We start from the raw sequence: 14733 nt of genomic DNA on the forward strand, positions 1-14733 counted from the left end.
TATTGCTATGTCTTATTCAATCAACATCACTGATAAATTAACTAGTAGTCCTCTTTGTTGGGTGGTGAGATTGGTACTACATATGTTGGGTGTAAAAGCTATCACGAAAAGGTGGTGGACCTAAGGGTTGGATGCTCGTGGACAGGTGTTAATTGTCGGTTTTCTTAGGCATGCAAGCCTTTATAGACTGCAAACACTGCTTACAAGGGGCAATGAAGAGATTTCTGCATGTAAACACTTTAGCGAGTATTTGATAATGTCCAACTAGGGAAGGCTGGGAAATTATGTTAGTGTTCACATGGGTAAAGATAACGTTTGTTGTGTTAAAATACAAATGAGTTGTTACTATAATTCAGGCAGTTATCACGAGTGTTAGAAATATTATATTATTAGGTTGGTTGTAGTTACTGCATAGGTTAATATATTGGGTATGTGAATATTTGTTTGTATTGAATTATTAAAACAACTTAATATATTTGGAAAAGTTGTTTTGAGAAGTTTCTCATAAAATAGAATATGAGAATAATATATAAATTTGACGCATTCGATGGAAAGAAAATGAATAGAAAATGAAGCACAATAATGTTTGTGTAAAATTTGTAGTCTTCTTTTTCCCTCTATCCAAATTTGTAATATAGAATTTGTACATTCAGAAATAATTACAAATTTTCATGGAAGCTTTTGGAGAAGGTTGTCATTCCTTTCTATTATTTCAGTTGATTAATATTCCACTAAAATTACTTGGAGTGCATTTTATGTCCCTTTTTTGGCACATTAGAAAAAAATAGAAGCCAACTTTATAAAATATTAAAAGATGCCTTTATTGGAGTTAATGCAAAATGTAAATGTTATTTTTAATATTCAAAATAGGATTAAAAGGTGATAAAGGGAGAAGATGAAAGATAGGTGGCAGAATGTGAAGTCACCATGCTATGTTTCGATATCGGTTTGGGTTTGAGTTTTCTCTAGGAGAAATGGGAAGCTTTCAACTTTCATTTTAAAAAACTGAGGATCTTGGTGGGCTGGATACAAACCCAGCTCATCTTTAGTGATCGATTTACAAATGAGTTCACAGTTGTATTTTAGGTTATTCAATTTGACACTTTATCTCAATTTTTATAATTGGGTTATTATTGCATTGTTGAATGTTATAATGTAGTAAAATTTGTGAGTATATATTGTTGGGAATTAATTGTCATTTTGCTTACCAAATCTGATTTAAAAAAAAAAAAAAAAATCTATGAAAAATTTGGAAAGATATTATAACGTAATAACAATAACATTTTTGAGTATATTATATTGGCCATTAGTTGGCATTTTTTAACAGAATTCTGTTTTTTGGGAAATATATCTATATGAGAAATTTGGAAAGATATCGGACAAGGGATATCATAGTGGTATTAGAGTTGGTTTTCATGCTAGTCTATGAGATTTCATAAGCAACAGAATACACATGTTTAAGGTTTGTATTTATTTGAAAACAAGAATAATTTGTTAAGGATCAAATAAGTCTCAAAAAAGATTCATGGTGGTGTGAATATTGTAAAGTTTGATCTAATTAACTATTTCATCTTAGTTCCTAGGATGTATTTCTGGCATGGAATATTGATATATTGACTTATAACATTTCAATGAACTTCTTGCAGGAATTGATTTAATGTCTTAAGAATATATTATGGTTGTTATCAGAGTTTGAGTGGACCTGATCCATATGTTGATTATATGAGGGCACGATATGCCTTTAATATACTTTGCGGTTTTATTTGAGAGGAGATGAAACATCAACTTTGACGGGATGTGTGTGATTGGTCTTAATGTTTTGAGCAACATGGGATAGTTAGTACTAATAAGACTAATAGAAATGGAAGATACCAACAATCTGTTGGAATATTAAATCTTTTGATTGTCCCTGGAGCCTTGCGTCCACTTACCAAGTCTGACAGTTTGCAAGTGTCATAGTCAGAAACATTAATATGGGTAGGTTAGTTTGAATTTTGAAATGAGAGGGAGATTTTCGAATTGACCACAATAGACAAAAAGAGGGAATGTTCCTTTCATTCCATAAGTCAGATTCAAAAGTTCAATAGAACAACATAGGCAGGAAGTTCGATAAGATCTAGCTATAACAAGCGTGGTTGACTTTCTTGGCTCTTTTGTGAAAGTAATGTTTTGTCTTGTATGAGTAGTGATTGCTCCAGGTTTATAATATGTAGCCATACGTTGCTGTAAGTTTGATTTAAGTATTTATATGTTTTGTTCTTCTAGGTTGTATAGTTTATTCTCCAAATTTGTATCAGTTTGATTCAATTAATAGACAACAAACAAACATACTTGCAAATCTCAATTTATTGTGTCTTAGATCTTGTCTTGTCTCCATTAATACATTTAGCTGTGCATGATTAGCAAGTCTTGGCAAAAGAGGAGGAGAATCTATTAACTCATTTATGTGTTTTTTGGAAAGCTATTCTTCCTCCCCACATCACTCGGCTTCCATTGATTGAGCCCCTTGTTGCTGAGATCCCTTTGCTGATCGAGCTATTCGGTCCCCATAGATGCTGAGCTAGTTGGCATTCTGCCTTGTCGAGCAACTCGGCATTGCTTGTCACTCGGCTCCTTGCGAAGTGACTTGGCTGCCTTTGGAGGTTGTGGATTTTTTGAAGTTTTTACATGGTATCAGAGTTATAAGACCCCACATCCTTATCCTGGTTCTCTCTATTTATACGTGATTCAAAGGTTCTCTTTCTAGCAGAAGAATTATCTTGAGACAAACTATCAAACTTTATTATCAGCACTTTCATCTTGAACAGGATATGGAGCAGAGTTAGTCCGAATTCCCTTTTTGTAGGATAGTCAGAGTTAGTCCGAATTTCGAATTCACTCCATGCGGGAATACAAAGTGTCGACATTTTTGGGAAGTTGGTGGGTATGCCGAGAGTAGTAGACAATATTGTGGGGTTCATACGAGAGTCCATTAGTTAAAAGAAATAGCACAGGGGAAAAACTAGATGAGAAACCCAAAAATGGGCTTTAAGGAATTCAGGCTCAGTCTATTAGAGTTATAGAAGAATACACATTAAAGCCACGAGACCACAGAACGAAGTCTGTTGTATAATTAACGGTGAATGGTGAACGGTGCACTAGACGATTGCATGTGTTAGGTAGCTGAGATGGTTTGTGCTGAATGTTGGTCTGTGCCGACCATGCCTTTTTCAACATTCCACAGTTATGATCATTAATTTACCTATTCTAACACCATTCTGGTAGCCGTACTTATAGGTGAAGAATAATTCGGTGCCGTTGAGGTATAACATCGCGTGACTCACCTGGAGGAACACCGGCTACAGTGCAACTTATTTGCACCGTCCGGCTACCCCAACTCTGCCGCTGCCCCAACTACACCGTTCGTGATTGGTGATGGGACGTTGATAACAGACACGTTGGTAGCCGGACTATTGTCAAATCCGTGCACCCGGGTGACAATACCCATGGTGAACATTTTATACATAAGTTTTTTATTATTTGTGCCGTGCAATTAAAATAAATATCATAATATAAAGTTTAAAATTTATATTGTGTTTAAATTATAACTATATTTTAAAAATTACATTGTATTGTAAATTATATTTTATATTGTAAATTGATAAATAAATCTTACATTCTATTATATTTTAACGAGTAGTATTTGACTTAGGGTAAATTAGTTTTATGATATGGAAATAACTTAAGTTAGAATTCAAGTATTCAAATGTTAAGTTAGAATTCAAGAACTTAGAATACTTGAATTCTAACTTATCTTACTTCTATATGGTAAAACTAATTTACCCTAAGTCAAATAAAATTATATGAAAAATAAGAAACATACTACTTAAATATAATAATGTAAGATTTATTTATGAATTTAGATGAACAAAAATCTTATAATTATAATTATTAATCATAAAAATCTTATTATTAAAATTTTAATGTCTCAACTTGACTATAAATTCTATCAATTAGAATACAATATATAATTTAATTTCATAACTTTTAAAACTCATCCTACTTATTTCTCAAAATAAGTACAGGTGGTGAAGAGGCAAAATAGACCATCAAATTTTAGGAAGGTCAATCAATTAAAATGTAGATGTAAACAATTTATATCAAGAAGGAATAAAATCACAAAAAGATAAACAAGATTGTGCCATCCTAAGATGCAATCACACATAATTATATTTATAATTTTAATTTTAAAACTAAAGTATTCCTACATTTAGCCCAATCTATAGATTCAATCTTGAATGCATCATATAATCAAGCCAACAACATAATTATGCCAATATTTACAAGAGTTGCATATTTTATAATCTACCATGCACACTTAAATCAATCTATTATTTTTCTTAACGTTTGCAATCTCAATTAATTATTTTGAAATACTATTATTTAGCCAATCCATTATCTCTTATTTTAAAGAAGAGAACAAAACTACAATTGATAACAATATTTTTATTTCATATGTTCAAAGAACAATTTATAACTTATGATTGAACAATTTTCAAGATGACTTTGTTTTCTTCAATTATTCTATTCATCGAAATTCAAAATTTTGAATATGATTACTACAGATTCAACCCCAGATCATCTTACTTAACAAAGATATATTTTAATTTACATATATATTGATTCAACGTATTATAATTCATAAATTGAATATAACATACATAGTGAAACATTAAGAGTAGAGTGAAAATTGACAGTCTATTTTGCTTCTTCACCATCTGTACTTATTTTGAGAAATAAGTAGGATGAGTTTTAAAAGTTATGAAATTAAATTATATATTGTACTCTAATTGATAGAATTTATAGTCAAGTTGAAACATTAAAAATTTAATAATAAGATTTTTATGATTAATAATTATAATTATAAGATGTTTGTTCATCCAAATTCATAAAAAATAATGTAAGATTTAAATAACTTAAATTTATCTATTTACCTTACATCTAATAATAGGATCGTCTTTTATTAAAAAATATTTTTTATTATTGGATATAAGGTAAATAGATAAATTTAAGTTATTTAATTAATTATTATTAGATTATAATAATATAGGTGTAAATTGTGGTAGTTAATTGATAAGTGGATTATTTGATTGAATTAAGTTGAGACATTAATAATTTAATAATAAGATTTGTATGATTAATAATTATAATTATAATATGTTTGATCATTTAAATTCATAAATAAATCTTACATTATTATATTTAACAAGTAGCATGTTTCTTATTCTTTCATATAATTTTATTTGACTTAAGGTAAATTAGTTTTACAATATAGAAGTAAGATAAGTTAGAATTCAAGTATTCTAAGTTCTTGAATTCTAACTTAACATTTGAATACTTGAATTCTAACTTAACTTATTTCCACATCATAAAACTAATTTACCCTAAGTCAAATACTACTTGTTAAATTATAATAGAATGTAAGATTTATTTATCAATTTAGAATACAAAATATAATTTACAATACAATGTAATTTTTAAAATATAGTTATAATTTAAACACAATATAATTTTTAAACTTTATATTGTGATATTTATTTTAATTGCATGACACAAATATTTATTTTAATTGCATGACACAAATAAAAAAAAACTTCTTAGCTGTGTTTTCTGGGTAGATTGTGTTACAATTTTTACATCAACGTTTTGGATCACACTCTGTGATCCATCATCAGGATGAGAGAGCTGAAGGAGAAAAAATTGTAACACAATCTACCCAGAAAACACAGCTAAGAATTCTAATGGATTGTGGAAAACTACTATCTACAAAAAAAAACTTGTGTATAAAATGCTCACCATGGGTGTTGTCACCGGGCTGCACGGATTTGACAATAGTCCTGCTACCAACGTGTCTGTTATCAACGTCCCATCACCAATCACGAACGGTGCAGTTGGGGCAGCGGCAGAGTTGGGGCAGCCGGACGGTGCAAATAAGTTGCACCGTACCCGGTGCCATATTTTGCCCAAGTATTGGAGGATACAGTTTGAAGTAAGGCGTTAGTCACATCGTTGGATATTGACGTAAACGTCTGCAAGTTGAACAACTGTCTTACCGAATTTTGGGGTTTCATAAACCAGACAGTTTAAACATCACATATTAAGCTTTTTTTTTTTCAAGCTTAATTTTTTGATGTTTAATGTTTTAAGGATGAGGGATGGCCTCATTGCGAGAAACATATGGTATATACTTGCGGGGGTGGCTGATATATTTCCTAGAGATATTATTGTAGAATTAATGGTTCGATCCCTCCAAAGACACGTTTAAGAGACCTCAAAATTTTGAGCCAGGAGCTTTGTTATAGACAAGGTTGATGAACATTACACACTACATCAGAGATTTGGTGATGGATGACGAAAATCTTTCATGACACACTTATCCATACGTTCCTCGTATTGGGTTTGTGACGCACAACGATTGCTTTACGGCGGAGTTCATTGTTGGGATAGACACCACAACTGTATCAAGCTTCTAGCATCAGCGGAAGAGTTGTATGGATAACATAACTGTCGTGAAGGGTCTTTCGAGATAAGTTTAAGGGTTTTAATTGACGAACACCACATGGTTCCGGAAAAGTCATTAGCTCATTTTTGGAAGCAGTCATGTTTGATATGAAGCCTTAAGATGCTTTATTTTTTGGTGTACATATTTCCGTTCAATTCAGAAGGCTGTCATCTACATATCAACATCAAGGCATCCGTTGGAGTAAGAGTTGCTGTGTGAGAGGAAGAAATCCATGGCATATACATGTTCTTAAGTAGACTGTAGGCCATTTAGAAAAGTTACCTTCTCGAAGTCCATTTTTGTTTGATCAACAACGGACAACAACCTCTTCAAATAGTTTGCACGTGCAGTCTAGAAAAGGCCATCTTTCCATCATATTCATCGTTACTTGTGAGGACCGCTATCTCAGATCAGGTGGAAAGGCCCAATAACTAGCAGGTGGTTGCATGAACCAATAGAATATGATCTTGCACAGTGAGTCAAGTACCAAACATATTAGAATATGATCTTGCATAGTGAGACAAGTACCAAACATGTTGAGGTTGAAAATAAAACTGAAGTTTGTTGGTAAATATATTTGTCGCTGTAAATGCTTCTTCAAAAATAATCTTGTTTGTCTTGTGGGTAGTGGCAATTGTTCCTACAGTTAGATAGGTTACAATCTGATGAATATCTAATTGTAATCTTCTTCTACATTTGAAAAGGGCAACCCCCTTGTATGATGGGGGTATTTGATACTTTTCAGCTGAAAGTAGAAAAATGATTAAACACAAAACTAAAGAAAGTAAACAAGAAACTTCTAAAGTAGACATGCGAACGTAATTCTAGTTTCTAGATGAGTAACTAATTGCGAGGGGTTTTGAGCACATAATGGAATGAAGATGAAACAACATGACATACAAAGTGATAAACCATACTAACACATCGAAATCAAGATGCTAAGAAATGAATGTGCTTCATTGCACCAATTTGATCAAATGTTAATGATCCCACATAAATGCATAAAGAAATCACCAATTTAGTATCCATAATTTAGAAGAACATTTTGGACATACAAACAAATGCACTTTTTATTATTTTTTTGAGTAGATATGGGCATCTCAGACAATATGACCAATATCTAATTATAATCTTCCTCTGCATTTGAAAGGGACAACTTCCTCGTATGATAGGGGTATTTGATACTTTTCACCTGAAAGTAGAAAAAGGATAAAATACAAAAGTAAATAAAGTAAAAACTGAAACCCCAAATGCCATTGCATCAATTTTATCAAATGTTAATGATCTCATGTAAATGCATAAAGGAATTACCGATTTAACAAACGAGAAATCAGTAACCATAACTTAGAAGAACATTTTGAACATACGAACAAATGTAGCCTTTATTTTCTTTTTGAGAAAATACAAACTCAAAAATAAAACTTACACAATTTGAATCCAAGGTCATTGAAAGTTTTTCTTGAAATTTTTTCAGTTTCCCCTTTTAAAATTTTTTCCCTTGGTGCATCTTTAGGCATTTTGTCAAACACTTCTTGTGCAGGCTACTATGATTCCACATTTTGTATGGAAAATTTCTTTCCAGATGAGTTTAATTGTCTTACCATAAACAGTTTGTAAACTCCCCATTTGCACAATCAATGACGATGAGGACATAGAGAAAGGTAACGAAAGCTGGCACTACACCATCTCATTGAATTTGCTTCAAGGCTTTTAATATGTGGACAAGAAATCGGTCTTTTAAATATTATGTAGTCACAATATCCCACAAGGTCTCATGGTTTTGTAACATCCCATCGAATAGTGGCCGTGCATTACCTAAAGAAACCCGCAGGTAGGAAATAGATGGCGATTGTTGAACTTGATATTAGACTTATCGATTGTAGTTGCTTGAATACATATGTCGTGGATCCTAGTGTTTCAACTAGGACATCTCTTTTGATTTTTTTGTCAGATGGTACACGATGGGTGGTGTTAAAATGAATGCTTTAATGATTTTCTCTTGGTATTAAAAATTGTTGTCATAGCGACTATATCTCCAATGAGATCTCTTTTCATCACCAGCATGTGCTTTTGGTGTGATGGAAAAATCTACATAGTATTAGAATGTAGGTCATCGATTTGAATCCCTTAAGCCCTTTAACCCTTTGTCAACATAAGCTTGCCTTATTGACATTTTATGTAGTGGGTGCAAATTCCACCTATTAAGTGGTTTTATCTGGCTCCATCGTGTGAGGGGTGTTGGTGTAGCAACTATATCCCTGATCAGATTCCTCTTCACGACAAGTACATGATGCTGGTGTGATGACAAAATCTAATTGGTATCAAAGTGAAGGTTATCATTTGAGTTCCTCAAGCCCTTTGACTTCATCCACATAGGCTTTGATTATCAATGTGGTATGTAGTGGGTGTAAATCCCAGATGATACATGTTTCTATACAACTCCATAAGACATAATTCATAACACATGTATTTTGGTATCGTAGAAACCCTTGGTTAGAGGGAAAATTGCAGTGGGGATGGTACCCACAAATCCATCACTACTGTAGTAAGAGGTTGCCTTGTTAGGGTTATAATGTTTACTCACTTATGATGACTTACCTAGCTAGGAGTATACAATAAGATTTGCAAGGATCTACCTTTACAATGATTTTTCAATACTCATTGAGTGTGTTCTCAGTAAAAATATTTACAAATAAGATTATTAAGTCCACCTTTTTCAAGGATTTATGAAAACTTCTACAATGACTAGAAAGTAGCAACAAATCATCTATAGTAGTAAATTACTTTGCTTGATTAGATCCCTCTTTTGCTCAATGATTATCACCTTCTTGTGATAGATCTGCAATTTCTCTTTGTTATGTCCTTAACTTCAATCTTTGATCTTTGTTCTGTATTGTTGCTTCAATTTCTTACTCACCAATATTCTCTTCTTCATAAAATAACCTTTACCATATCATCAACAACAACTTCAAACTATTCTAGACATATACTGTTATACTTTTCTTTTGTCATTTTAATGTCTAATCTAATTAAGGTTTTAGAACTTCCTAGAATTGATCTTTCATGGTAATCAATGGTTCTGGAATAATCCATTCCATCCTTTTCATCTATATTTTCATTGGTTTGTGCTGCCTTGGAATCATCAACAACCACTTCACATTCTTCAAGAAAATCTTATCAAATCTTTACCTTGATTATTATAAACAATTTTCCATGCTCAGTAGAATTATATTGCATTAGAATTTGTGCTGATTCAAACTTTGATGTCTTCTTTGTGTCAGTTGGTAAATACCTTGTTCTTCCTTACTGACACTTAGTAAGCATCTGCTCGACATCCTCAATATAGCTCAGTAAACTTTATGCTTGGTGTATACTTACTTCTCCTTAGTTTGATTCCTTCTGACTTGACTCAGGTAAAGCTTATGCTCGACAGATATCACTCGGTTTCCACTTGAGCTTAGGTACAATTGTAATATTCTTCCATTTCTTTCTTCATTGTTCGTGCAACATAATGATTCAGTTACTATGCACATTTTGACACTAATAGAAAACATAACTGTTGGGATTACAATAGGAAAGATAAAATCTGAGGGGAGGTGGGGGAAGTGGGGGTGAATTATTTTTTCAAACTTATACCCATAAAAACATTCACCATACATCCATCTCACAATTCAACAAGTAAATTGAAATACCATATAAATCATATACATCTAAAGTATGGAAACAAGTAAGCATTCACACATGTATGACACAAGATATGATTACCTAGAAACCCTCAAATGAGAAGGTAAAACTAGGGTGGGGATGACACCTAAAAGTCTTCACTACTGTAGTAATAAAGTAAGCACCTTGTTAGAGGATTTCAATACAACCTATTAGGACTACTCTGTTAAGAGATTTAACTGATTCACCTATTAGAATGTCTCAAAAGTGATCCTGCGATTAGCACTTTGTTGCTTGATGTCAAATCACCTCTATACTGATGTGTACTTGATCCTTTCTGATCAGATGTCTCTCTACTATCCACTATTTCCTTTCCTCTATTCTCCTTTAACTAATTCTGTAAATTATGCTCAAATCATAATACCTTGTTCACCATGAATTTCCTGTTTGCGCATGTAAAATCTCCTTCTCTACTCTATGAACATTTAGGATTTGTCCTCCTTAAGAAGACTTAGGTGACTTAGGGTTAGTTATGAATCAACGACTATGATTCACCCATATTTCTGCTTAAACCTTCCCTTTTCTGATTGGATGCATGTAATACATAGGGATTCACACTTAAGATTCATCCTTATCGACAAAAGATCGTAAATCAATCCTTAAGTCAACTTAAAATGATTTACATGGTGGTTTGTGCCAATACAAACAACTATGTCAAAACTGTGTTACTCGGCATCTGAAGTCCCTGTGCTCGACACTAACTGTAACTTCAATGCTATCACTCGACATTTGAATGACTCGACATGCACTGCTTGCTCGACACTTGAATCACTTGGCACATACTATCTGCTTAGTATTTGAGTCACTCGACACATGAGTGGCTTGGCACTCATTGTTTACTGGACATGCTCTAACTTATATGTTGTGCCTGACATATTTTACTTGTTCAACATGAACTGAGTAAATGACTTAAGTTTATAGACACTCACTTGTCAAAAGCAATTTGAGATTAACAATAACTACTTGTAGGACTAACAACAATTTCTAATATTTTTGTGTTTTTTGTTTATGAATGAATGTAGATTTTAAATATATGCAACCACACTGAATTTTTCAATTTAACTATATTTAGCCGATAGGCTATTATAGGTGGACATTTGAGACTAAACCTGTCTGACGCTTGGAATCCATATGGTAAATCATTTAGTGGTTTGGCAAGTTATTTGACATTACATAACTATTTAACAATCGTCTCAAACTTTCTTGAAACATTTGGAACGTGTGCAATTTTATACAACATCTACCATATTAATTATTTTTTGGGGAATTTGTAATGTCGTAAGCAGATATAGATATCTATAATCTCTAATATATGGATAGATCTCTACGATCTTTGGATGATCACTCTAATCCTCCATAAATTGTGATTTGGGTTGCTATTTGTGAATAATTACTATGCTAGCTGCAACATTCAATTCTCCACCGCCTACGCCATCTATAAATATCATAGGAAAGGAAAGGAAAGGTGCTTTTATAGTCCACGACACTATGGCATAGTTTTTGGGTTTACATATGGTGACAGTGATATGGGACTACCTCGTACTCTTTTTCGAGAGGCGCTTGGCGCTACAAACGAGGCGTACATACCCTACCCCCAGTGGGATTTGAACTTGTGACCTCTCTTTTAAGAGTACAAGTTCTCCACCACTAGGCCAACTCATATGTAAATGATGTGAATAGTATCCCACCATCATTGCCTTTTTGAAGCTTTGATGGAATTGTTAGTAGCATAGCTATTTCTGATTTATCTTTTTCAACCAGGTAGTTCTTTATCTCTTGTTCTCAAGTCAATCATTGGGTTTTATTTCAAGAGGAATATAATTGCTAACCTGTTTTACTATATTTTCCATTTGTCTTCTATTGGCTCGTGGAAATTGTCACTCCCCAATCATTTCAAGAGTAGAAATTTGTGGCATCTAGTAAATCACTCCACCATCCATGGCATCCACCGACAACAACAACCTTCTACCATCTTCCTCATCAATATTCAAAAGCATTACTTTCTGCATATAATCCATCTACTCTACCAAAAAAAAGGCTATATTTAGCTAGTCACTTTCCCAACACTACAACAAACACTTCATAATTCACTGGCGTAATAGCTTGGAGAGAAATTGGGGAATGACCTACAAACATAATGTTTAAAGTGAATTTCTAGCCCATCTCAACTTCATCGTGCAAGGGAAGGCCAATTATTTCTGCACTTTCTTTCCTGTTTATAGACAATCCATAACTCCCTATTTATTCAACCTGAGCATCTCCTTCCCCGACTGGTAGTTAGTTTTAGTAGGATCAATTTATGTTTCATTTGTCTATATCTGGTTTTGGTTTTTTCCCCTTTTTATATATTGTACCTCCTTCAAATTTATTCCATACATCATTGATACACGAATCCTTGTTCTCCCCTTTTCAGAAAACCTTTCTTCTCCATGAATAACAAATGTAGATTTAGGTTCTAGTAGTCAGGATTGCTAGGCACCTCCTCCATTTTTGGCTTCAGTGTGAACCTGCACTTGCATATTTTGTTTGTGACTTGGTATTAAAACTTAATATTTTGGAATAGATACATTTCATGTAGGCCCATCTCCATTTGACCCATTAGGCTTTGATTTCACTAGTGTTTTCTTTCTATTTGTTATCTCTAGAGCACCCTATTTGATCAAATTCCCATCAGAGGTGGCTTCTTCATAGGTATGTTGGTGGGTAAACTATATTATTGTGACTTCTCCAAAGATCTCTCTGTTTTCAGCATCATTCATTTTTTTTTCCCATTATCTAAGGAAACATTAATTTTATTCAGGATTATGCCATTTTCCTTAAACATAAGTAGCAAATAGTATTCATCATGCCTTTTTAATTTGTGACCAAGTCATGATCATCCTTATCATGTTCTTCATGTTAAAAGAATATTTATAAACTGTTAAAGCTTGGATTTCTAATTGGAGATGTTCAAGACATCACAATGTGTAATATTTTAGGTAAGTGCATTAAACCAAATGATAAGTCTAGTCACATAATTTACTAATTCAAACCCCAAAAGAAAGGAAATAGAATCATTTAAAGTAGTTGAATGATTTTATTTCATCATTTTTTATTCGCTTTAGCTTTACAAGGTTGCATGTTCAATCTTTATTTGTTTCAAAGAAAAAGGTAGACCATCTCATTCGATTTGCACAAGCGTCATTTTCTTTTACCATCTTAGGAAATGGAAGCAATGAACGAGACAACAAAAATAATGGTAGGGCGTTGCATATACTTTTCTTCTTCATACAAACTTAATCTTTTTTTCTTGTGAATTGCATTCAAATTTATTCCTATCGCTTTACTCCTCCATCAACTTCATCAATTCCCTTTTGTTAGTTCATGTTTTTCAGAGTCGCCATTTTTACTCATTACTTTTGGTTTACTCTTGTCTTTGTGATTTTAGTTCGAACCATTGGTTCTATCAATTCGTCAAACCCAAAAATGAAGTTGTGTTTGTATTCTTATATTTATTATCATTTTTGACCATATCTTCCCCCCTCAAGCCAATTTTTTGACCAAGTCCTCCCTTATAGCCAGCTTGAACCGAATGCATTTTATTTCAAAGCATTGTTTTGTTGCAGTTCGAAAGGTGCCTTGGTATAATGGACAAGTTCCTTGTACTCCTTTGATGCAGGAGCATCTAGAATGGATTTTGGTGGAGCTATGATTTTCATGGTTAGGGGTGTATTAGAGATACACTGGGGAACCTTTCCTCATGATTACATAGAGATTGGACAGATTGCGTTGAAGTTTGAGCTGTTTGTACCTTGCTGTTGGAGTTGTGTTTTCTGGTTTTTGGGTGCCTATTGTAGGGAATATAACTAATTTTCCTCAATGATCTAGAGGTTTCAATTTTTAGGTATTGAATAGGGCCTAGATTAATATCTCTAGTTAAGAGCTCAAGTCATAATTCATTATAGGTTTAGAGATATGGAAATTCTCCCAAAGTATCGATTTCTAGTAGTTTCACACGATAATCTGCTGTGGGTGACTTTCAGATGGATGCACACTTTTACTTGAGGAATCAACCTTTGTGAATTTAAGAGGTTGTAGAGGACCTAGATTTCTACCTACAATTTGAAGTGCGAGTTCTAATTCAATTAGAGCTGGGAGATATCACGATTTTACTTGGATATCAATTTTGGGCATTTAATTGCTGTTGCAGGCCAACTTGTGGCATTTAATTTATGTACTTGTATTTAATTTGTGTTCTAGCCCAACTTGTGGCTTAGATTGGTATAAGTAGGGGTTTTGGTGAAATCTTTTTTCATTATTCATCCATTATGGAGAAGAGGAGGAGCTTGAGGAGCGAATTTGGAGAAGAGCTAGTAACTGCGACTTGGAAAACAAGGAGATTTCTTAGTGGCTTGCAACCACAAGTTGAGATCTTGGGGATTTCTACTAGAGTGTGAATCTAGACTAGCTAGGGTTTGATTTGGCTCTTG

Source organism: Cupressus sempervirens, chromosome 8, assembly GCF_028749045.1.
Source record: "Cupressus sempervirens isolate cs-2001-9-10 chromosome 8, ASM2874904v1, whole genome shotgun sequence".
NCBI lineage: Eukaryota > Viridiplantae > Streptophyta > Pinopsida > Cupressales > Cupressaceae > Cupressus > Cupressus sempervirens.